This window comes from Delphinus delphis, chromosome 14 (assembly GCF_949987515.2).
Source record: "Delphinus delphis chromosome 14, mDelDel1.2, whole genome shotgun sequence".
NCBI lineage: Eukaryota > Metazoa > Chordata > Mammalia > Artiodactyla > Delphinidae > Delphinus > Delphinus delphis.
In genome coordinates, this window is record NC_082696.1 from 59,283,469 (window position 1) to 59,310,197 (window position 26,729).

General features: G+C 35.1%; 1 long non-coding RNA gene across 1 annotated transcript in view; it reads right to left on the reverse strand.

Moving 5' to 3' along the window:
• Positions 1 to 26,729, reverse strand: part of LOC132437342 (uncharacterized) — a 207,290-nt gene that overhangs the window by 53,831 nt on the left and 126,730 nt on the right. The window contains exon 5 of the long non-coding RNA XR_009522005.1: positions 20,595 to 20,676. This is a non-coding gene — a long non-coding RNA (uncharacterized lncRNA). The remainder of the gene's footprint in view (positions 1 to 20,594; positions 20,677 to 26,729) is intronic.

Sequence of the window (26,729 nt, forward strand, 5' to 3'; positions counted from 1 at the left end):
GCAAAGTACTAAGTAAGTGTAAAGTATTAGTAACAAATGAAAAACCTGAAAACTACAATAATATACAAATAAAATATTGTTTAATGAGTGTTTCAGATAAATAAATCGGTCAGAAACAAATTCTTCAAATTTCAAATGGTATTTAACTCAGATTAGAAGTAGAAAACTGAAAACAATGTTTGTGATCTAAAAAGATCACAAGTTTTAACAAGTTTATTATTATATAAATAGAGCCTCTTAAAATGTTTAGTAATAATTTTAATTTGTGTCGTAGTATTTTTTTTTTTTTTTTCAGTACGCGGGCCTCTTACTGTTGTGGCCTCTCCCGTTGCGGCGCACAGGCTCCGGACGCGCAGGCTCAGCGGCCATGGCTCACGGGCCCAGCCGCTCCGCAGCATGTGGGATCTTCCCGGACCGGGGCACGAATCCGTGTCCCCTGCATCGGCAGGCGGACTCTCAACCACTGCGCCACAAGGGAAGCCCTTCTTTTTTTAATATATATATCCATTCTTATTCAGATTCTTTTCCCATATAGGTTATTACAGAACATTGAGTAGAGTTCCCTGTGCTATACAGTAGCTCCTTGTTAGTTATCTATTTTATATATGGTAGGGTGCATATGTGAATCTCAAACTCCTAATTTATCACTTCCCCCCACGTTTCCCCTTTGATAATCATAAGTTTGATTTCTAGATCTGTGAGTCTGTTCCTGTTTAGTTCAAATTAGTTCAAATTTTCAAACTATTTGCTTCTGTTACAGCACTTTTTCATATTATTTTTTCTACTACTACCAAACTCTCAAGAAAAAAAACCATATAAACTCATCAAACAATGAAGTATTTTCTTTGGCTCTACTCCTGAAAACTCAAATCAGTTTCTTTGAATCATAACCTCTAAAGTCCTGAAATGTCTTGCAACACTTACATATTGAAAGTTTACAAGTAGTGGAAAAGATTAATCTATAAATATATTATATGGCTTTCACATTATCCACATATTACTAACAAATATGAAAATGGAGCTTTGACAAAATTCTGACTACAAGTCAAATACATATAAATTTGATTTAACATATGTGTGAGACCCAGAATTGTAGCTATGAAGAATATATTATCATGTAAAATAAGTATCACATATATAGTGTTTAAGACTTTCTTAAACACAGCAGATAAAAATAGACAATTGATTCTACCACATAAATTATATGTGAATGCTGGATAAATTTAAACCTTTATGGAAACTTGATAGATTGACTACATAATAGTTAAAAATTTTCCTTCAAAAATACAATCTCTATAATGTAAAATAAAAGAAAAATAACATACATCCTACATATGTAGCAAGCAAAGGGTTAGTACTTTCATATATTGAAAGCAATTAATAGTCAATATAAAGTTTAATGCTCCAGTAGCAAAACAAATATCAGACAAGAGTAAGAAACTCTCAATGAAAATAATGGAAAAGTCATACTAACCAAAGCCATCTATAGATTAAATGCAGTCCCTATCAATACTCCAATGGCACTTTTTTATAAAAGTAAAAGAAAAAAATCCTAGAATTTGTATGGATCCAAAAAAGACCCCAAATAGCCAAAGGATTCCTGGGAAAGATAAACAAAGCTGGAGGCATCACACTTCCTGATTTCAAGCTATAGTAATCAAGACAGTATGGTACAGGCACAAAAACAGACACATACAGAGTACTGATACATGTATATGTATAAATGAATCACTTTGTTGTACACAATATTGTTAATCAACTATACTCCAATATAAAATAAAAAGCTAAAAAAATAAAAATAAGTGTACACATACACACACACACAAAAACAGAGTATGAGCAGAGCTATACAGTAGGTCCTTATTAGTTTTCCATTTTATATATAGTAGTGTGTATATGTCAATCCCAGTCTCCCAATTTACCCCTTCCCACCACCCCACTTTCCCCACTGGTAACCTTAAGTTTGTTTTCTACATCTGTGACTCTATTTCTGTTTTGTAAATAAGTTCATTTGTACCATATTTTTTAGATTCCACATATAAGCGATATCATATAGTATTTGTCTTTGTCTGACTTACTTCACTCAGTATGACAATCTCTAGATCCATCCGTGTTGTTACAAATGTCATTATTTCATTCTTTCTTACGGCTGAGTAATATTCCATTGTATATATGTACCACAACTTCTTTATCCATTCCTCTATCAGTGGACATTTAGGTTGCTTCCATGCCCTGGCTATTGTAAATAGTGCTGCAATGAACGTTGGGGTGGTTTTTCATTATGGTTTTCTCAGGGTATATGCCCAGTAGTGGGATTGCTGGGTCATATGGTAGCTCTATTTTTAGTTTTTTAAGGAACCTCCATACTGTTCTCCATAGTGGCTGTATCAACTTACATTCCCACCAACAGTGCAAGAGGGTTCCCTTTTCTCCACACCCTCTCCAGCCTTATTGTTTGTATATTTTTTGATGATGGCCATTCTGATCTGTGTAAGATGATACCTCACTATAGTTTTCATTTGCATTTCTCTAATAATTAGTGATGTTGAACATTTTTTCATGTGCTTTTTGGCCATCTGTATATCTTCTTTGGAGAAATGTCTAGTTAGATCTTCTGCACATTTTTTTGACTGGGTTGTTTGGTTTTTTTTGATATAGAGCCTCATGAGCTGTTTGTATATTTTAGAGATTAATCCCTTGTCAGTTGCTTCATTTGCAAATATTTTCTCCCATTCTCTGAGTTGCCTTTTCACTTTTTTATGGTTTCCTTTGCTGTGCAAAAGCTTTTAAGTTAAATTAGGTACCATTTGTTTATTTTTCGGTTTATTTTCATTACTCTAGGAGGTGGATCCAAAAAGATATTGCTGTGATTTATGTCAAAGAGTGTTCTGCCTATGTTTGCTTCTAAGAGTTTTATAGTGTCTGGCCTTACACTTAGGTCTTTAATCCATTTTGAGTTTATTTTTGTGTATGGTGTTAGGGAGTGTTCTAATTTCATTCTTTTACATGTAGCTGTCCAGTTTGCCCAGCCACGCTTACTGAAGAGACTGTCTTTTCTCATTGTATGTATATTCTTGCCTGCTTTGTCATAGATTAGGTGACCACAGCTGCTTGGGTCTATCTCTGGACTTTCTAACCTGTTCCATTGACCTATATTTCTGTTCACCCTGTAATGACCTATATGGGGATAGAATCTAAAAGAACAGTGGATATATGTATATGTATAACTGATTTGTTTTGCTGTACAGCAGAAACTAACACAACACTATAAATCAACTCTACTCCAATAAAATTTTTTAAAAATATTTGTTAAAATATTTAAAACTTAGTGTTGATTATAAATGTATGGGAAAATTTTAAAAATAAAGCTAATATTTATTTAGCACACTATAATTTAAAACAAACAAAACAAAACACAAAAAACCAGACACACACACCAATTGAACAGAATCACCAGCCCAGAAATAAACCCATGAAGGTATGACCAACTATTATTTGACAAGGGAGCCAAGAATACTCAGTAGAGAAAAGACAGTCTCTTCAATAAGTGGTGCTGGGAAAATTGGGTACTCACAAATAAAGGAACGAAACTGGACCCCTATCTTTCACCACTCACAAAAATTAACTCAAAATGGATTAAAGACTTAAATGTAAGACTGTAAAACTTAAAACTCTTAAAAGAAAATATAGGGAATAAACCTCCTTGATGTACGTAATATTTTTGAAAGAAATAATGACACTGATTAATGTCATTAATATGGTTCTATTTGATGGTAAAAATGAAGAAACACACTTCATACATATGTTTGCATGAGCAATTAGAAAGCTACAGCAGCTTGTTGACCTCAGTTTCTTTAGGAGGGGAGTTGGGGCAGATACACTTGGAAGAGACCCATGACCAGGTGGGTAATGACCATATTCTATTATACTTAGTACAAAGACAATATGTTAAATATCTTAAAGCATATTTTAAAAATTATCTTAAGCCCATCTGGCAAGACATGTCAAGAGCCTTAAAAATGTTTTCTCTTGATGCAATAATTTCTCTATTAATAATTTTTCTTAATAAATAATTATAGGTGTTTCCAAGATTTATGTACAAGAATGTTAATTGCAGGACTATTTATAAGAGCAAAAATTTTGAGCTAATGTTCCATCAACAAGGAGCTAGCTAGATATATTAAATAAAAACTTATTTACATATACAAGTGTAAATAAATGTTATTGATATACACAAGTGTATAATATATACAATATATTTCTATGTATCTATATAATATATAATATACACATATATTTCTATGAAGATATTAAAAGCCATGTAGACATTTTTTAGAGAAAATATGAAATCTTTTGCTCTACATGCTACAAACATCTTCCCAGTTTGTCACTGCTTTCCATTCCTTTCGTGACACATTTACTATACTTTAACCTATATGAAAAGATACTAGAATTAACAACACCAAATAATTAACAGTGAGTCAGTAGATACATTTCCCATGATTTTAGCTTCAGATTCATGTTTATATATCCTATAAACCCTCTATCATGAAAACATGTTACATTTATAAGAAAGAAATAAATTATTAAAAAATAAAGTTTTAGGTTTATTTTGTGTAATATGTTGTATTTATTTAAACAGTTTGCAAAGAAAAATTCTACATTGACTATAATAGCATATATGTAGACCTAAAATATATACTGTTCAGGAAGTCATGCTTCTCAGAATACTGTAACATAGGATAAGAGATTATATTTATTATTTTTTAGCTAGAAAGTGGAAATAAAATTTGTTAATGATTTGAGCCCTGAACATATATCTGAAAGTTATTAATTGATATTTTCTTTTCTTGATGTATCACTAAGACATATCACATAGAAATGTTAGAGCAGACAGGAATAAAGATGCAGACGTAGAGAATGGACTTGATGATACCGGGAGGGGGAAGGGTAAGTTGGGACGAAGTGAGAGAGTGGCATGGACATATATACACTACCAAACGTAGAATAGATAGCTAGTGGGAAGCAGCCGCATAGCACAGGGAGATCAGCTAGGTGCTTTGTAACCACCTAGAGGGGTGGGATAGGGAGGGTGGGAGGGAGACGCAAGTGGGCAGATTGACTTTGTTATACAGCAGAAACTAACACACCATTGTAAAGCAATTTTACTCCAATAAAGATGTTAAAAAATAAACAAAATAAAATCTAAAAAAAATTTAGAGTATATATAATATTTTCAGAAATTCTAGATTGTTAAAGGTGCAATTATTATTAAACACTTTTCAATATTGGTTCTCTCCAACATAATTAAACTTCAGTGGATAGATTTTTCTTTAAAATACTTTAATTTCTTGTATTTGTTTTACTTTTAGCTGTCTGAAATGCACATTTCCTTATAAAATAAGTTGGAATATGAGGAGTTGGTTTGGTTTGGTTTGGTTGCTCTCTTATATAAGTAGTTTGAAAATAATTCTGAAATGAAACTTTCACTGTGGTCAAGTTATTCCTATTTTCTTTCCACAGCGCCAGCCATGAAAAAAAATCCATCGCCTTTTTAACAATCATATTAAAGAGTAAAAAGACCTTTTCAAAAGGTGAGAGATTGCCTTTGGTACTGTTAGTTAAATGTCGTATTTTCCTCAAGAACTAAGAGTCACCTTTATTAATATAGTTGACTACAGTGGCATCTGATTCTGAATTTAGAAAGCCACTAAGTTTTTCATATTTCTTATATAGATAATCTAGCTTGCATATCAAACATGGAAGCTGCCACACTTTTTGCTCTTGACTCCATTAATTTCAAACTTAGTTTAAGACTAATTATAATAGAATTCTGTGGTTAGAAGTAAAACCCAGCTCTAAACTGTTTAATATAGAAACAGAATTTTATAAAGTTATGAGATATCTCATTGAACCCAAATATAACAATGGGACGGGGCCTGAAGAAAAACTAGATATGAGCAATTTTCTTCTCTGCTTCTGTCTGAGGTTCTGGTTTATTTTTCTTTCTTTCTGTTATTGCTTCTTAATCTCTGGTCCATAGGCCAGGACATATGGTCATATGACTGTTCCTAACAGTCCAGACCCCCAGTAAAAGCATGACATTCTTGGCCCCAAGTTCTAAATCTCCAGGATACGGACTCAGTTTTCCATATCTGGCAAATTGCCCACCACAAACCTATCAACTGAAGTCACCTGGTTATAAGGTTGATCCTGCTACTGCAATATGGATGGCAGGACTGGGGAAGACACAGACTTAGAAAAAATGGGAAGTTGATAGTCCAACAAAGTAATAGATATCCATTGTACTAGGGCCCTATCTAGTCTATTCTCTACAGAGGCATACCTTATTTTATTGCACTTGATAAATATTGCATTTTTTACAAATTGAAGGTTTGTGTCAACCCTGCAACAAGCAAGTCTATTGGTGCCATTTTTCCAGCAGCATTGTCTTACTTCCTGTCTTTATGTCACATTTGGTATTTCTAGCAATATTTCAAACTTTATCATTATTATTAAATCTGTTATGGTGATCTGTGATCAGTGATCTTTGACATTACTATTGAAATTGTTTGGGGGCACCATGAACCCTGCCCACACAAGATGACAAACTAAATCAATAACTGTTGTGTATGTTCTGACTGCACCACCAAGCAGCTGTTCCCCTGTCTCTCTCCCTCTCCTTGGGCGTCCCTATTCCATGAGACAGGATAATATTGATATTAGGCCAATTAATCACCCTACAATGACCCCTAAGTATTCAAGTGAAAGGAAGTGTCACACAGTTCTCACTTTAAAAATAAAAGCTAGAAATGATTAAGCTTAGTGAGGAAAGGGTATCAAAAGCCAAGAATGGGTCTAAATCTAGGCTTCTTGCACCAAACAGTTAGCGAAGTTTTGAATACAAAAGAAAAGTTCTTAGAGGAAACTAAAAGTGCTACTCCAGTGACCACACAAATGATAAAGTGAAACAGACTTGATGACATGGAGAAAGTTTTAATGGTCTGGTTAGAAAAATCAAACTAACCACAACATTCCCCTAAGCCAAAGCCAAATCCAGAGCAAAGCCCTAACTCTCTTCAATTCTATGAGGGCTGAAAGAGGTAAGGAAGCTGCAGAAGGAAAGTTTGAAGCCAGCAAAGTTTGGTTCATGAGGTTTAAGGAAAGAAGCCATTTCTACAAGATAAAAGTACAAGTGCTGATGTAGAAGTTGCAACAAGCTATTCAGAAGATCTAACTAAGATAATTCATAAAGGTAGCTACACTAAACAAGAGATTTTCAATGTAAATGAACCAGCCTTATGTTGGAAGAATATACTATCTAGGACAGTCATAGCTAGAGAAATCTCAATGCCTGGCTTCAAAACTTCAAAGGACAGGTTGACTCTTTTCTTAGGGGCTATTGCAACTGGTGACTTGAAGTTGAAGCCAGTACTCATTTACCATTCCAAAAAATCCTAGGGCCATCAACAGATGAATGGATAAAGAAGATGTGGCACATATATACAATGGAATATTACTCAGCTATAAAAAGAAACGAAATTGAGTTATTTGTAGCAAGGTGGATGGACCTAGAGTCTGTCATACAGAGTGAAGTAAGTCAGGAAGAGAAAAACAAATACTGTATGCTAACACATATATATGGAATCTAAGAAAAAAAAAACAGGTCATGAAGAACCTAGCAGTAAGATGGGAATAAAGACACAGACTTACTAGAGAATGGACTTGGGGATATGAGGGTATCCCCAAGGACATGGGGAGCGGGAAGGGTAAGCTGTGACAAAGTGAGAGAGTGGCATGGACATATATACACTACCAAACATAATATAGATAGCTAGTGGGAAGCAGCCGCATAGCACAGGGAGATCAGCTCAGTGGTTTGTGACCACCTAACGGGGTGGGATAGGGAGGGTGGGAGGGAGGGAGACGCAAGAGGGAAGAGACATGGGAACATATGTATATGTATAACTGATTTACTTTGTTATAAAGCAGGAACTAACACACCATTGTAAAGCAATTATACTCCAATAAAGATATTTTTAAAAAGTTACTTTTAATTTCTATAAAATATATTAATTCTAGTCAGTTTCTTTACTCTTTCTCCAGTGCCAATTATGCCCGTCCATGCCTCATTCAATCTCTCTTCCTTGCTAGTCACCCGTGGTATGTGGTACAACCAAAGATAAATCGCTATAACAAGTGATACTATCATCTGAAACTCTCTCTTAAGCCCTAAAATATCCTGGGTTCCTTATCAAAACCTTTGGCTAGGTTACCTATGTGGTAGAGCTAAGCCAACAGAGTTCACCTTATATGTCCTCAAACTTACAAAACATAACCAAATTTACAGCATCACTAACCCATCTATCACATAAGTGAAGGTGATTTTGAGTCTTATATGTTCCCACATTTCTAATTCACAAAATGACAACTCTAGTGTGTCATTGAAGAGAAGGATATAATCAATAAGAATTAGATTTTGGAACCTACTACCACTTATTGCCACATCCACATACCCTAAGACATCGGTATGCTATTCACAAGTTTATTTCAGAGGCTCAGAGTTACAGATTTCAATTCCAGTTCTGCTATGTAATGTAATCTTGGCCAAGTTACTTAACCTTTCTGAACCAGTAATCTTATCTACAAAAAGAGACTTGTTATATCTACCTCAAAGTGTTGTAAAGATTAAATAGGATAATGTATACAATGCTACAAGTATAGTTTGTCTTATTAATAAATACTAGTTTTCATAGCATTCAACCCAATAACATTCTAGGACCAGAAGCTCAGGCTGGCCCTGGAATGACAGATGCAGCCAGGCTAACTGGTGGGATGCAGAAAGTCAGCCTCCATGAGATCTGTTTCATACTTGGAAGAGGTAGCATCATCTCTCTTAGCCTGAAGAAGCTGCTGATTATCACAATCTCCCTTCCCTTTACCCTATACTCTGTCTTGAGGCATGCTGGCGTAACTTCAGAGCTGAGGTTTGAGGGACCTCAGCTCTGTAGTTATGGTTGCCTATCAGATAATTAAAGGTGATAAAAATTAGGACAACAAAAAGATCCTAAAACAGTAAGCCAAAACGATGATACATTATAATGGTAGAAGTATAAATGCTTTATTTAATTTTTCTGTTTTCCAAACTTTCTTCGTGTGATTCTATTACTTTCAGGATGAAAAATGTATTTTATTTACACTTGAAATAACCGTGAGAAAAAAAAAACCCAGTAGTTTTAAAGGCTGGTTATTATAGTAGCATTTAAATTAGAAAAAAACTATAAAAAGCCTAAATGCCCATCTAAAGAAATGGATAAAATATGTGTTGGTAGCGTCATCAAATAAATTATTATGCAAATTTTTGAAAGTGACAATATGGATTTACATTCATTTAAATAAGATGAAATTCTTAAAAATAGATTATGTATCAGTGTGATAAAATAAAAAAAAGGTATGTGATGTAAATGGGAAGACATAAAAAAGTTTGTAATATGTATGATTAAATCAAATAATGCTATTAACAATTAGAAAATTTTAAAAAACGGTGAACTTTGGCCTCATGTCTGCCTTAATCCTCCCTTCTTTTTGGTACCAGTGAACCCTTCTGTTTGGTACTGGTGAACACAACATGGCTGCTGCCTCACCTCCCACCTCTTTTTTCAATCCACCTTGTCTTAATGACCATGATTTCAGCTCACCCCCAATCCAGACTGCTTCAGCATCTGGTCTCTGACCCCAGATGCTCTAGCAGAACATTGCCTACCTATATTTCTACATCTACCTGCCTGAAGGTATCCCAGACTTACCTGCCTTCCTGACTCAGTCCCAGGCATGTCCTGCTGGAGAAGTGCTGGCCAGAGCCTTTCCCCTAGGCACACTCAGCACACCTGGTAGCATGCACTTTGCTTTTAAAGATTTTATTATTATTATTATTGCCACTTTTTAGTTACATGGTGCAAATTCATCGATTCAGTTTCTTAATTATTTAGATGAAATATATCTCTGTTATAACATTATACCAAATTTGTTTTTCTAAAGTATTCTTTATTATGCCTTAGTTTCTCAAGAAATAATATTATAATCAGATTAATCTGTTCCTTCCGTTTTATAAAAAGTGCCTTTTTCTTGTAGTGTTTGCAGAAGATACATTTATGGCATTAGAATACTCTGTTTCTTTCTTTCAAATTAAATGATATTCCTGAGACTGAATAAATCTTCATGAATAAGCACTACTGATGTTAAAATACACAAATGGACATATAATAAAATACATATTTTATAAAGCTGACAATGACTCTGGTTTCTCTTACTCTGTAACTCTGTAAAGAACTTAGTTTTGTTATCAATGTCCCCTAGTTGACTTTGCAATGACAGAGCACACTCGGGCCCTTATTGCTACTCTTGAATCTGCTGGGATAAGCAAATTAAAGCTGCCCTTGGAGGACTTCCTGAGCATCCTTGATTTTGGGGTGTACTCCACTTCTTCTCTATGAACCTGCCTATATATAAGGGTGAGAGGCTTTAACTCTGCAACACCCTGTACGGCAAGGGAGCCATCCTTTTCTTCTCTATGAAGTCTTAGTCAATGCAAAACTACATTAAAACTTGCTTGTGCTTTATCAATATTCTTTTGTCTCAGTAAAGTTTCATTTACCTGGAGGGGAAAAAAAAAAAGTGTCTGTCTCCAATTATGAAACTGACCCCTCATTTGGCATACAAAGACTGAAATCTAAATTTCAAAAATTGGGAAATTTGATGCTAATTTGTTGTATGAGGAGAAAAATATGACAGATACAGTCCTGAATGTTTTATATAATTTGTTTTACTAAAATTCCACAATAAGACTGTGGGGAAAGCATTATTATACCCATTTCACAAATAATATCATATGGTAAGTGAGAAGGAAAGATGGAATTTGAACCCCAGGCTGTTGACTCAAGAATTTATACCCTTTCCAACCACTATTCTCCCTGTAATTACATAAACGAATTTGCTTTCAGATTTCCTTCATATTTTGACCACCTATTCTAAGAGACTGAACTCCTTTCCTTTATTTGAATTTGACTTGTCAAATCAGTCAGCTAACTTCAGGTACTCGGTGGATGCTATCATAGGCTAATTGAGGATCAGACTCCATTGGTAAACATATCACCTGATCATCTCCACTATCACCATAATGAGAATGACCACTCTTTGAGCACCTACTGTGTGATAACATTTTATCATGAAATTAGCATACACTGTTTTATTTAATCCTCAAAGTAATCCCCAAATCGGGAATTGTAAACCACAGATTACTACTTGTATCAGTCAGGGTTCTCCAGAAAAACAGAGCCAATAGGATAAAGAGAGAGAGAGAGAAAGGGAGAAAGAGAGAGATTACATGGAATTAGCTCTCGGCAATGTGGGAGTTAGCAAATCCATAGGGCAAACAGGCAGGCTAGAAACTGATGTGTGATTTTTATATAACAGGCCTGAGGCAGAATTCCTGCTACAGGAAACCTCAGTTTTTTACACTTAAGGCCTTCAACTAGTTGGATGAGGCCCAGGCCCACCACCCACATTATCAAGGGTAATTTCCTTTACTTAAAATCAACTGATTTACAGAAAAAAAAAGTCATATAAATTTGTTTAAAATTAAACTCAGACTTAAACAATAAATAAATAAATAATCAACTGATTGTAGAAGTTAATCACATGTACAAAGTGCCCTCAGAACAAGATCTAGACTAATGGTTGGCCAAACACCTGGGTACCATAGCCTAACCAAGCTGACATACATAATTAACCATCACACTACCCTTTCTAAGATAATGCCCCACTTTTCTTAATAACATGCTATAAGTGAGGCCACACTCACCCGTTTAATTCTCATGTAGGCCAATTAGCTTTAGCATCCTACCACCTTTACCCTACCTAAATTACCATCCCTCAAATTCTGTCTCACATCTAAATGTCACCTCTGAAATCTGTTTCTATCAATTACCGCCTGCTTTTGGTCACACGATTAACTGATTGCTCTAGCACTAGCAATTTAAAAATAGGCAAAGGTTCATAGCTTTAATTAGTGTACCAAAACCAACTCCCTAAACCAAGTCTAGATCCCCTGTAAACCAGATAATCCAAGCAAGCCAAAATCTATTACTTCTACAGAGTTTCCTGAAAGCCATTTGATGTTTCAACAGCAAAACATCATTTGCCCTCAGCAAAATCTTTCATCTACAGTGTTCTGTTCAATCAGCAAAATGTAAGAGGCATCATTATTTCTCAGGAAACAGAAATCAGTAGGTTAAGTGACTTGCCTAAGTTCAAAGTGCTAGTGTGTGAGATATGGGAGATCTAGAACCCTAATCCATTTACTCAGCATATATCACTTGAACGCCTATTATATTTCAGGCTCTGGGATCCAGCAACAGATAAAACATACAGTCCACCTGACCTCACAGAGTTTAAATTCTAGAAAGTATAGTTAGCAAACAAATAAATAGATAATACTGGGGTGTCAGATAATAATAAGTGTTTATGAAGAAAAATAAAGCAGGTAGCAATTAGGATATATGATTTGGGGGTGAGAATCGCAATACAAAATAAGGCAGTCAGGAAGACCTCACTGAGAAGGTGGCATTTGATCAGAGCCCAAAAGACATGAGTGAGCAAGCTCAGTGGAAATATCGAGAAAGAGGGTGCCTGTCATACAGAGGAAAGGTCCTGGCATAGAAGCTGCCTAGTGTGTTTGAGAACCACAGTGGAAGCATTACAGAATGGTGCCAACTTAATTTATGCTAATCTGTCATTACCATCTTTAGATGTCTTTGCCATAGAATTCTGTTTGGCATAGCTATGTGGAAAGTCAAATATGCTTTACAAAATGAAAGTTATGAAATCTACAATTATTATTTTATCTATTATATTTATACTTACTTGTCATGATATGAATTTATCCTTCACTTATTAATGGTACTACAAATTAACTGAAGTGACTGGCAACTAAGTACACGAAGCATTAATTTGGCTTCTTAGCAAAGGGAAAGAGTGATTGTGGTCTCTCTAAATTCCTCTCCTTTTAGGGACTAATTTAGGCTTGTAGTACTTTGTTTAAGATGTATTAAGACTTTCAGAAAATCATTGTTTAAAAACCCCTTAAGAGAAATTACTTTTTATAATGCAAAACAAAATTGAAGAAAAATTTGCATATTAAGATTACAGTATCTGACTATATCTACATTACTAGGGTTTCTTGTTTTGTAGATAGGTTTTCAAGACACATTAATCAACATTAACTGTGTCTATGAAAGAAGGTCATTTATATCATCTTATGAGTCTTACATGATGATCACTTTTCTAAAATCTGTATCCATTTAATGGTATTTGAGCAATTTTAAAATGGTGATAGTAGAGAGTCCAGTCTAATTGCCAAGAGTCAAGTTGAGTGTAGGTAATATGTTTTACCAACAAAATCTGTGGTTATTACTTATAAGACATACCAGTTACCAGGTAAATTCAGCACCTATAGTATCATGCTTACTGATATCTAAGTCATATAAATATAGCAAATGAATGTTCAGGTCTACAGTGGTTTGCAGCACATTTCTCATACATTTCATTTTGCTAATATTTCCTTTAAATCACTTCCAAGAAAAAGAGTAAGGTGTCTATTCTCTATTTCTTCCTTTTCAGTTAAGCCAAATGTGCAAACACCACATATGGAAGAACAGGAATTCCACTGACAAAAAGGAAACCAACTCCATAAACAGAAGTATTCAAACAGAAACTTCTTAAACTGGGACTTTATTTTTTTTTAATCTAAATTTTGTTAAAGTACCCCTTAAGGTTATTCACATATTTTCCAATAAAAACTACGACAGAGCTGCTGCAAGCACAGTAACAATAAATAGCAGAAAGAAACTTCTAAGAATCCTATTGGTCCTGCAGCCTCCTGCCAGAGTCCCACACAATAGCAGATACTTAGGCTGAGAATGGCTCCACTGGAGCAACACTAATACATTTGACACAGCTTCCACCCTGTCATTATGCAGAGGAGCCTGTGCTTATCCCTTTGTAAAGTGGAGACTCTTTTAACCAGGAATCCCAGGATGAAACAGAACCATTTTCCTCACGGCAAAACAAATCCTTCTCCAGTGAATTTTGTTATTGTTTATTGTTACACTGTTCTATCAGCACTAAACTGTATGAAAGCTTCAATTAGTTCTTGATGAATGATCCCATAAAAGCATGTAGTTTCATTTCCCCTGCCACCAGATATATCACTGTTATTAAATGAAATATAATTGGGATAAGATTCACGAAACTTAGAGAAGCTGTAGTGCTCTCAGTTCAGCCTAAAATGGTTCGTCATCAGTGTAGCTGAATCACACTCGACTCACTGTACATATAAATTCCCATCGCTTGATCCTGGGGAGAATGTAGAGGCACTAGATACAGTCTAATGCACAATCTCTGCCCTTCACTGAAGATAAAGGCCTATGGTGAGGTGCTGAGTTCAGCGCTGGGTCAAAGAGTTGTTATCTCCACAGAGGAGCAAAAGGAATCTGTATCAATCAGACTTCTGCATGATGGAATATACTCATGTTATATGTTCCATAGGACCTACTGCATTGTTCCAGCAATAGGTGGAAGCCATCAGTTTTCCTCTTTCTCCTTAGTAGAGAAACCCTAATTTTTAGCTAGGCATATTGATACACAGAGTAAAAGGCTAACTTCTCTGCCTCCTTTTTATGTGACCATGTTGCAGCCAACGAAATGTAGAATTGGGGTATGAGACTTCTGAGAAATCTCATTAAAGGGAGCCAACTCAGCTGGGGGCAGACTTTATAAAAAATCTTTCTACCTTTCTTCCCTCTTCTGGCCTTTAATGCAGAAGTGAAAACTGGAGCTTCAGCAACTATATTGGATCAGGATGTGACCTTAAGATGAAAATCATGTAGGAGAATATTAGTACAGGAAAATAGAAGCCTGCGTGCCTGAAGACATTCTGGAGCTACCATCTAAGCCTTGAACTGCTATCCTAGGTCTTAATTAATGTATGATACACTACTCTTTTGATTGAAACCCTATTACAGGCAACAGAACTTAACTGTAACTGAGAGAGCTGTGGATACTTAACATATTTTTTGTTTTGTTTTGTTTTGTTTTGCGGTACGCGGGCCTCTCACTGTTGCGGCCTCTCCCGTTGCGGAGCACAAGCTCCAGACGCGCAGGCTCAGCGGCCATGGCTCACGGGCCCAGCCGCTCCGCAGCATGTGGGATCTTCCCAGACCGGGGCACAAACCCGTGTCCCCTGCATCGGCAGGCGGACTCTCAACCACTGCGCCACCAGGGAAGCCCTATACTTAACATATTTTTAAGTAACTAAACAACACCACTACCTGTTGGTCACTCTGTGAGGCATTTTAATGCATTGTGACATTTCATCTTTAAAACAAACCTATAAATTAGGTACTGATGTTATCTCCATTTTACAGATGAGAAAACTAAATCACAAAGCCATCCAGCACATAGCCTAGTTGGTGGTGAGGGGTTAAGGGAGAGGAGAGGGACAAACGTACTTACATCCTGTGTTAGAGACTGTTCTACATGCTTGAGAAAAAGAAATGAACAAAACAAGGATTCCCGTCCTCATGGATCAAATATTCTAAGACAGTCTCAAGAGTTCTTAACTGTAATCTTGAACAGAGGTTTACAAAGTATGGTCGGCAAACCCCTTGAGAATCCAAGACCTAGTGGATATACAAGATCAAAACAGTTGTCATAATAATACTAAGACTTTACTTGATTTTTTTACTGTGTTCACAATTACACTGATGGTACAAAAGCAATGGTGGATAAAACCGCTGGCAGTTTGCACAAACCACTAGTAGTCATAGTATTTCTCACCACCACAGATCCACAGTTAATAACTAAATTAATTAAATTATTTCCCTTAAGAATGTCCTCGGTGAAACAGTAAAAATGTGTAATTTCACTAAATCTTGAAACTTGAGTACACATCGTTTTAATATTCTATGTGATGAAATGGGAAGCATACAAAATACACTTCTGTATACTGAAGTATGATGGTGATCTGGAGGAAAAGCACTTGTGCAATTGAATCACAAGCTGAACTAGCCAGTCTTTCATGAAATATCATTTTACTTGAAATAATTAATAACAAACTATGGTTATTCAGACATGAATATTTGGCAGGTATTTTTTCAAAAATGATTGAGGTAAATCTGTCAGAAGAAACCAGCAGAATTTGCTGCCAGTGATAAAATTTGAGCCTCACAATACTTAAGATTTTTCTGAGGAAAATGGTGGTGATATTGACCAATATGATGTTTTGATATTTGGAAGATATGCATAATTCCGTGAACCAATATTTTCTGAATGACCAATGTATGTGTTAAATACATGCATGGGTAAAATTATGCACCGGTAAAAGACCCATTCAGAGTGCATAATAAACTAGTGGATTTTAATGTAACAAAGTATCAAGAGTATATTGATATGATTTCAGATTTCACACACTCTTCTTCAAAAGAACCACTTGCTGAGTTTTGGTGTAGTATCAAAGAATACATACAATTTTATGTAATGACAACTAGATATGTGCATAAGGCCATATTTTCTTCACGTACTTCAATCATAAGAATGAATTGCAGCAGATGAAGATACAGATATAAGAATTGACTACTGTCTATTAACTTAGACATTAAAGAGATTTGCAGAAGTATAAAATAATGTCATTCTTCTCCCTTAGTTCTTTTTGTTTGGGAGTTATTTTTTCATAAAAATGTTGTTTATGTTAGCAGGTAATGGGTTTAGTATTGTTATTTTAAATGAATTGTTTAAAAATATTTAAAGTTTTTTCCTCGTTTTAATTTTTAATAGTAAATAGAGACAGATATAACCCAAGGTCTTATTTTTTATTTTTTATTTTTTTGCAGTACGCAGGCCTCTCACTGTTGTGGCCTCTCCCGTTGCGGAGCACAGGCTCCGGAAGCACAGGCTCAGCGGCCATGGCTCACGGGCCCAGCCGCTCCGCAACATGTGGGATCTTCCCGGACCGGGGCACGAACCCGTGTCCCCTGCATCGGCAGGCGGACTCTCAACCACTGCGCCACCAGGGAAGCCCCCAAGGTCTTATTTTAATGGTGAGAAATTTAATTTGAAACAGAAAACCGGGATTATTCAGACAGTTTATCTTATTTCTATGGGACTCATAGCATCTCACATGTGCTTCCCTCAAATTTTCCATTAAGCTAGAAAGACTCAATAGCAGAAGAAGTTTGTTGGTGTAAATTTTGTGACCTGACTAGGATCACAAAAAGATGCCAGATTCCTCTTATTTGGAATGAGAAAATTGAAGTTCAAAAGCATGTGACTTTTGACATTGCAATTAAGCCAACAGGGGGAGCCTGCAGAACAGACAGAAATGTCTGGGGTTAATTATTCTAAATGTTGCAACTGTTGTTTTCTCTAAATTCCTAAGAATCAGAATGTTTGCTACAACCTTTTAAAAACTGAATAAAGGAGGATTACCTTATGATTTCTGATTCTATCATTTTCTTCAACACAAAACATATTTTCTACAACCAAACCAAGGCCTCCACTTAGCAACTGAGTTAGATATAGCATCATATACTATTCAAGCATCTCCTTAAAATTAAGATGATGTCAGTCATCTAAACTTCAATTTTTATATATTTAATATAAGGATACTAAGATTTGTTCCTTAGGGTTGTTGTGAGATTGAAAAGAGATAACAAGCTTGAAACCACCCAAAACTCCCCCAAAATCATGTGCTTAAATACTTTGGATTTCATTTGATACTTTCATTTTTTTGGCCCTATTAGTTCCTCTAACAATAAAATAGTTCTCATCCAGTTTTGTGGCCATAAAAACATGCTTTTGGGGCTTCCCTGGTGGCGCAGTGGTTGAGAGTCCGCCTGCCGATGCAGGGGACACGGGTTTGTGCCCCGGTCCGGGAAGATCCCACATGCCGCGGAGCGACTGGGCCCGTGAGCCATGGCCGCTGAGCCTGCGCGTCCGGAGCCTGTGCTCTGCAACGGGAGAGGCCACAGCAGTGAGAGGCCCGTGTACCGCAAAAACAAACAAACAAACAAACATGCTTTTGAGATCTCTCACAACTGCGAGTAAGGATAATTGACCTTTGGCCTTGGCGCCCATCTCAGGCGCAGGGTTTGCAGTGAAGCTGTGGCTTCCCACAGGCTGCTCCCACTCAATGGCTGACAAGGCAACAATACTAAGACGGCCTGTTCCTGGGAAAATCACAATTCTCAGTATTCTAACCAGAAGTGTTGAGAGTTCAAAAAATCAAGTTGCACAAAATTATAGAGCTAAAGAGCTGAGAATGTTTAACTGAATTTGTTACTAGGTGGAAGGCTATCTTGAAATATGGAACTACAAAGATTTGTGAAATGGTTTTGGTTGATTATGAATAAGATACAGAATGTAAAACGTGATATCAGTTAACCCAAAACCTTTGTAATCACAATCTCAATTCAGAAAATCAAACCCATTCTATTTTTTGTATGGTATCTTCTAAACATACGTACATTTTAATTGGTAATATAAATTGTTATCATGTATTATACTGACTTCTAGTCTATCATATATTCAAGTCTTACAGACAGACACACACACACACACACACATATTTTAGTCCTTGTTCAAATATAGAATGGAGTTACCACCTTGGGAAAACAAGTAATTGAAGGAGAGAAAAGAGGATTAAACTAACCCACTTCCTGCTCTTGATCCCCATAATCTTAAATTTAATATATTCTGAATCAGCTTTTCATACCTTTTTAGAACTAGAATACTAGAAATAGAATTCAAATTATATTTTCTGTTATAAACATACTTAGACTATATGTATAATAATAAAAAGTAAACATATAATAGTAAACAGTAAGTGATAAAAAGCAAAAATTACTTTAAATATTTTCTGTACTCTGCCCTAATATCTAAGCATTTCAGTAGCTTTTCTTAGACATTAAATTTATTTGTAATCATAATACCAGTTTATATCCAAAACTCTCATAACCCAATCAAATTTCAAATTTAGACAAAAAATATATTCTTCAGTTACATATAAACTTCTGGAGTGGAAAACAGTGGCAATTATATAATTGGCAATGTTGATGACCATGGTGATTACAGCTTAGCACTCATTACTTTTCACAGTTTCCCTAATATTAACTCAGTCTCACAACAGCTCTATCAGGTAAGGGAAGTAGATAAACCTTTTTTCCTAAAGAGAAAAGCATAGCAGTTCAGGTGATTTATTTGTTATCAAATAAATTGTTCTGATTTGTAGCCTCCTCCTCTAGATCACAAATAACATGCAGTGAGGGAAAACTGCCCTTACACAATTCAAATCCACAGGGTCTGTTCACCGTTCATTTATTATTTTACCAGATCCTTGTATTAGAGTTAAAGGAATATAGATACTAAGCTTTTGAGACCAATCTTATTTTCTTGATAACTAGATCTTACCATATTTTACTTATCAGTTAAAATGGTTCAAGTCAAATGGGAACATTTTAAAAGTAAATTGCATGTAAATATGTCAATTATTCCCAACTTGGTCTATAGATTCAGTGCAGTCTCATCCCAGCAAGTTATTTTGTGAATATCAACAAACTGATCTTAAATTGTATATGGAAAAGCAAAAGACCCAGAAAAGCCAAAACAATATTGAAGGTGGAGGACTGACAGTCTATAGTTCAAGATTTACAATAAAGCTACATTAGTCAAGACAGTGTGGTGTTGGCAAAAAGATAGACAAATAGATCAGTGGAACAGAATAGAAAGTCCAGAAATAGATCCACATAAACACAGTCAACTAAACTTTGACAAAGAAACAAAGATAATTCAATGGTGTAAAGATAATTTTTTCATTAAATGAGGCTGGAATAATTAGACATCTATATGCAAAAAAAAAATCTGGACACAGAACTTAACATTATTCAAAAAAATTTACTCAGAGTGAAGTAAGTCAGAAAGAGAAAAGCAAATACCGTATGCTAACACATATATATGGAATCTAAAAAAAACCCAAAATGGTCAGAAGAACTTATGGGCAAGACGGGAATCAAGATGCAGACCTACTAGAGAATGGACCTGAGGATACGGGGAGGGGGAAGGGTAAGCTGGGACGAAGTGAGAGGGTGGCATGGACATATATACACTACCAAACGTAAAATAGATAGCTAGTGGGAAGCAGCCGCATAGCACAGGGAGATCAGCTCGGTGCTTTGTGACCACCTAGAGGGGTGGGATAGGGAGGGTGGGAGCGAGATGCAAGAGGGAGGAGATGTGGGAACATATGTATATGTATAACTGATTCACTTTGTTATAGAGCCGAAACTGACACACCATTGTAAAGCAATTATACTCTAATAAAGATGTTAAAAAATAAAAAAAATTTTAAAAAGTGAGTAAAAAAAAAAAATTAACTCAAAATGTATCATGGACCTAAGTGTAAAATGCAAAACTATAAAACTCCTAGAAAATAGCACAAAAAAAAATCTAGATGACCTTAGGTATGGTAATGACTTTTTACTTACAACACCAAAGGCTTGATCCATGGAAGAAAGAATTGACAAGCTGGACTTCATTAACATTAAAAATTTCTGCTCTGCAAAAACACTGTCAAGAGAATTAAAAAAAAAAAGCCAAAGATTAGGAGAAAACATTTGGAAAAGACATTTCTGATAAAGGACTGTTTTTAAATATATACAAAAATCTCTTTAAATTCAACAATAAGAAAACAAACAACCCAGTTAAAAAGTGGGACAAAGGCTTGAACAGACACCACACCAAAGAAGATATACAGATGCAAATAAGAATATTAAAATATGTTCCACATACTATGTCATCATGGAAATGAAAATTTAAACAACAAAGAGATACTACTTACACACCTATTAGAATTATCAAATGCCAGAACACTGACAGCACCAAATGCTGGCAAAGATGTAGAGCTAGGAACTCTCATTCATTGCTAGTGGGAATACAAAATGATAGAGCCGCCTTGGAAGTTAGTTTGGCAATGTCTTACAAAACTAAATGTAATCTTACCATACTGTCCAGCAATTATGCTCCCTGGTATTTACCCAAAGGAGTTGAAAACTTGTCCTGCATGCAGATGTTTATAGCAGCATTATTCGTAATTGCCAAAACTTGGAAGCATAATTCATAATAGTCAAAACTTGGAATCTACTAAGTTGCCCTTTAGTAGAAGAATAGATTGGTACTGTGGTACATCCAGATAATAGAATACTATTCAGCGCTAAAAAGAAATGAGCTATCAAGCCATGAAAAGATATGGAGGAAGCTTAAATTCCTATTACTAACTGAAAAAAAGCCCATTTGGAAAGAATATGTGCTGTATGACTCCAACTAAAGGACATTCTGGAAATGGCAAAGCTATGGAAACAGTAAAAATATCAGTGGTTACATTGGTTAGGGGGAAGAGAAGGATGAAGAGGCAGAGCACAGAGGACTTTTAGAGCAGTGAAGCTGCTCTATAATACTACAATTGTTGATACATTTCATATGTGTCCAAACCCATAGAATGCACAACACCAAGAGCAAACCCTAATGTAAGCTATGGACTTTGGGTAATAATGATGTGTCAATGTAGGTGCATCAATTGTAACAAAAGTAGTATTCTGGTGAGTGATGTTGATAGTAGGGGAGGCCGTGCATGTGTGGAGGGCGAGGAGTGTACGGAATCTCTCTGTACTTTGTGCTCAGTTTTACTATGAACCTAAAACTGCACTAAGAAATAGTCTATTTTTTTAAAGTAGATTTCATACCATCTGCATAACATCTTAAAATGATAATCTGAGAGTTAGGTACTGGAAGCAGTATTTTACAGAGCTTTGGGAGTTTTCCTTCAGAGTCTTCATAATGCTGTTGGGCTTCTACTTTAAAAGACTTCATTTTGCTAAGGGGTGGCATATTTCCCACTTTGAAGATTCTAACATGTTTTAAAGGTCCTGTCTTTGAAGAAATGAGTATCTGTGGGATTCCCTGATGAGAAGATTTTCTATTCCAGGAGAAGAGAAGTCCTCTGTTGAAATTATTTACCAGATTATGGTTTTAACCCTGGAGACAGTCTAATCCCTGACAGGGTTATCATCTTTTTGAAAATATTAATATGTTTGGAAAAGGTTCTACTTCTGAAGAAATTCTTGTTGCTAGAAGGAGGCTATCTTTAAAGTTTTTAGCAAGTTGTTGTTCTCAAGTATATTTGGTAGCATAGGATGACCTCACTGGGAGAACATTAAAGTAAGATGCGATTTCTTCTATCAGCATTTTTATAGAATTCTATGAACATTAGAATAGAACTAGTATCTCATGAAGTGTGTAAATCAATATTTTCATTTATTAAATTAAGTTAAAATGTTAAATGAAATCTATTTAACTTAAAATTATATATATGCCTTATTGGTCATTTTGGCATTTTTTTTTTTTTTTAATTTTCATTTTATATTGGAGTATAGTTGATTAACAATGTTGTGCTAGTTTCAGGTGTACAGCAAAGTGATTCAGTTATACATATACATGTATCTATTCTTCTTCAAAGTCTTTTCCTATTTAGGTTATTACAGAATATTGAGTAGAGTTCTCTGTGCTATATAGTAGGTCCTTTTGGTTATCTATTTTAAATATAGCAGTGTGTACATGTCAATCCCAAACTCCCAATCTATCCCTCTTCCTCATCCTTCCCCTCTGGTAACCACAAATTCATTCCCTAAGTCTGTGAGTCTGTTTCTGTTTTGTATTTTAAATATATGAGTCACATAAGCAATGACAAATATTAGGTCTAGCATTAGTCTACTAATAAAAGAAACACATGCTCTCTATCAATTGTCCTTTTTTATTCCATTTCTAAAACACCAAACATTTCCAAAGATGACACAAATATTTATTTGGAAAATTCACATGAGTGAACTGAAGGAAGATAAAATAAATAGAGGACCTGTAATTATAACCACTTTAATGTTTTTATAGAGAAAATAAAAGTGAAATGAGAGAAAGGAAGGAGAAAAGAGAAGTGAAGAAATGTTAGGTAATTAAACAAATAGGCTAGAAAGTCCAAGATCAAGGTGCTGGCAGATTGGGTAACTGGTTAGAGCCCACTTCCTGGTTAAAAGATGGTGTCTTCTCTGTGCCTCCACATAGAAGAAGGCAAAAACTAGCTCTCCAGGATCTCTTTTATAAGGGCACTGATCCCATTCATGAGGGCTCCGTCATCAAGACCTAAGCCCCTTTCAAAGGCCCTACCTCCTAATACTATTACGTTAGGCATTAGGTTTCAACATATGAATTTTGAAAGGATGCAAACTTCTGATCTATAGCAAGAATCAAGCCATGTTCCACTTTCTTCTTGAAGCCAACAATGGCATCAGAGCCCACTAAACCTCTGTTTTCCCTGAACTGCAACAGTATATGTTCTTGTATATCCCTTGGTCAAGGTCTAATGTTGAGTTAATTGTGGAAAGAAGTAGGCACAGGGCCAGTTCTATATGTAATATGACTTTGTATTTTGAGTTTAACATTTTAATTCAGAGAATTCCTGTTAATATAATATGTTGTACAAAGTGAGATTTATTAGTGACTTCAGCGTTTGGCTAGTTCAACAGAACCAAATCTCCTATTTAATCATGATCCAATTTTAACAAGGCATTGTTTGATGGCTCTTTAGAGTTGTATTTTTCCCTTGAATGAAATGTTCATATTGTTGTTATTAACCTCTACTTTAAATAGATACCCAATCTAGTTATTTCTAGACATTAGAATGAGAAATAAATTTTTCATTGTGTATTTATTACTTTACTTACTATCTTTAAAACTTCACCCATAAAGATGAATCTACTCAATGTCACCTGTTATTTAACTGAATATGTCTATGTTAACACAGAGCAGACTCCTCTGATCCAGAGGTTTGCACTCCATGAGCGTATGTGGATTCAATGTCCCCCAACGTTCTTTCATATGAATCAATGCAGAATTTGTTCATATAGCAAATCATAACTTCATATGAAAAAAGAAAAGAAATGCAAATTACAAATGCAAGTCTGGGCACTAAAATTCCATGGCAGAACTTGGTACTCAATCTGATAATCTAAAACATCATTAATTACAATTTTCAGAGATCATGAATCTAATTATGTTATATCCATTTACAATCTTTTTCCAATGCAGTATACACATACACGTATTGATCAATTAGTCATCAACTATTTAGTGTATATATACTATGAATACAGTAGTTATTCTACTGTGGTCAGAAGCTCTGTATAAGAATTTCATTTAATTTTGTGTTTTTGTCCAAATGATAACCAGAAGGCCTAGGAATAATTATCTCAGAGACATGGAGGTATGGCTGTGAGGGAAGTCAAGAGAGAGGGCATCTGGATGATAAAAAAGAAAGAGGGAAAATCAAGAAGCAGAGAAAAGTATTAATGAAATTCTGGATATGGATGGCATTTGTGTTATAGATGTCTAATTCCAGAAAGGTTAAAGGCATTTTAACTCTTAATTCCATAATGGGGCCAGATGGGGGAAACACATATGCCAGTCTGATCCCTAGTAGTTCTTACCTCTCTGACCTGGGTGAATAAGTAATTTGAATGGAGGAAAAAGGCAAGTATTTTAGATGCTAAAATCCCAGGAAAGACAGAATAAACTTATGTGAAAAGAGCTTGAGAATGCTTAATATACCCCACAGAGTACAGACAGATGCAAATTGCCTTCTTTAAAGCATGTGCGGCAATTCTGCCCCAAAGAGTTTCTAAAATCTCACCCAAAACTAAGATCTTCTATAAGAGTGAAGATGCATCTTTTAGTTGATTCTATCATGCTGTTTACGCTCCTTAGTTCACATCTGAAATAATTTGATATTTGCAGTTCTTACAAACTACATTCTTCAAAATATTTTGAATGTAATTGGCTTTAAATGGCAGATAGTAGCATAGTTCAGTGCTAATAGTCATATATTTATATATAGATCAAAATGCATACATTGCAGAATATTTAATGATCCCCCAGTGAGAAAAGATGGAATAAAGAAATATATTTAATATAACCTATTTAACAATTGTCAACCAAATTGAATTGCTTTGGCTTTTTTAGGGGATAATTCTCTAAGGACAATCATGTAAGAAGCAATGCGCATGGTCACTAAGGCTATTTTTGTTCTGTTTCAGGCTTAAAATATACCAAGCAAATAGTGTAAGATGCTGAAAAATATATATATATATACTCTACCCTGATTAATGAATGCTATAGATATCTTTCTGCTCTGTCTGCTTGGTTAGCTTTGTTTCAAATGCGATACAGATCTCATGCTGCACGGCAGATCCAGAAATAATCCATGTTCCTTTAAATTCAGGCAATGCATCATATTCTATTACACTGTGTCACATCAGTCTATGACAGTAAAACATGAGTTATGTGGATATGGACCAGTAAGTGAACTGGTCCCGACAAATGGACAAGTTGAAGATCAAGTACAGTGTTCTCATGAAAAAATATTTTTAAAAATAATATCATAAATAATATATAAGACTTGAAGGGCACTGCTTCTTATTTACTCACATAATCAGCATCCCACATAATCATGCCCCCAAAACTGAAAAATGAATCTTGACCACATGCATTTATATGATCTGGAACTTAAATAAAAGTTTCCTGTGTCAAATTTCACCTTTGTATTTTTTCAGATATTAGTTATGGAAAAGATAAATAATGCATCAGAGTCTCTCTTACGTCAGCTATATCTAACAAAACAATAATGGGAGACATTAGAGACGAAAAAGAAAGGCTTTCAAGGATAAGAAATTTTGATTGTTGTAAATATCAGTATTATTCCAGTGGGGTCTTAAGGAAGGGTATGTGATCAAAGCAGTGAGAAAGTTAAATTGCTACATCATTACTATTGTGATAGTTCTAATTAATTAACAGTTACTGTGCCCTGATCTGCTAGGTACTTCAGAGAATTTTAAAATGTACACAGTTTTAAGCTATATAATAAGTTCCAAACAAGAGAGAATATAAAATAAATGAAAAACAAACTTGAGAATAATTGGAGGGAAAATTAAGAATAGATGACAATTTAGAATGTTGCAAATCTAAAGTTCTCTGATACTGCAATCTGATTATATACAATGTTTAATAAAATTGAGTGTGCTTTAAATAGAATTGATAAGAAATTGAGGAAGATTCTAGGTATATAATAAATACTCTTTGACATAAATCATAGCAATACTTTTTTGGTTCTGTCCTAAGGCAAAGGAAGAAAAGCAAAAATAAACAAATGGGACCTAATTAAACTTATTTGCTCAGCAAAGGAAACCATAAACAAAATGAAAAGACAACCTACAGAATGGGAGAAAATATTTGCAGATTATATGACTGATAAGGGGTTAATATCCAAAATATGTAAATAGCTCATACAACTCAACATTTAAAAAAAAAAAAACCCAATTAAAAAATGGGCAGAAGACCTGAATAGACATTTTTCCAAAGAAGACATACAGCTGACCAACAGGTACATGAAAAGATGCTCAACTTCTGTAATCATCAGGGAAATGCAAATCAAAACCACAGTGAGATATCATCTCACAACTGTCAGAATGGCTATCATCAAAAAGAACACAAATAACAAATGTTGGCCAGGATGTAGAGAA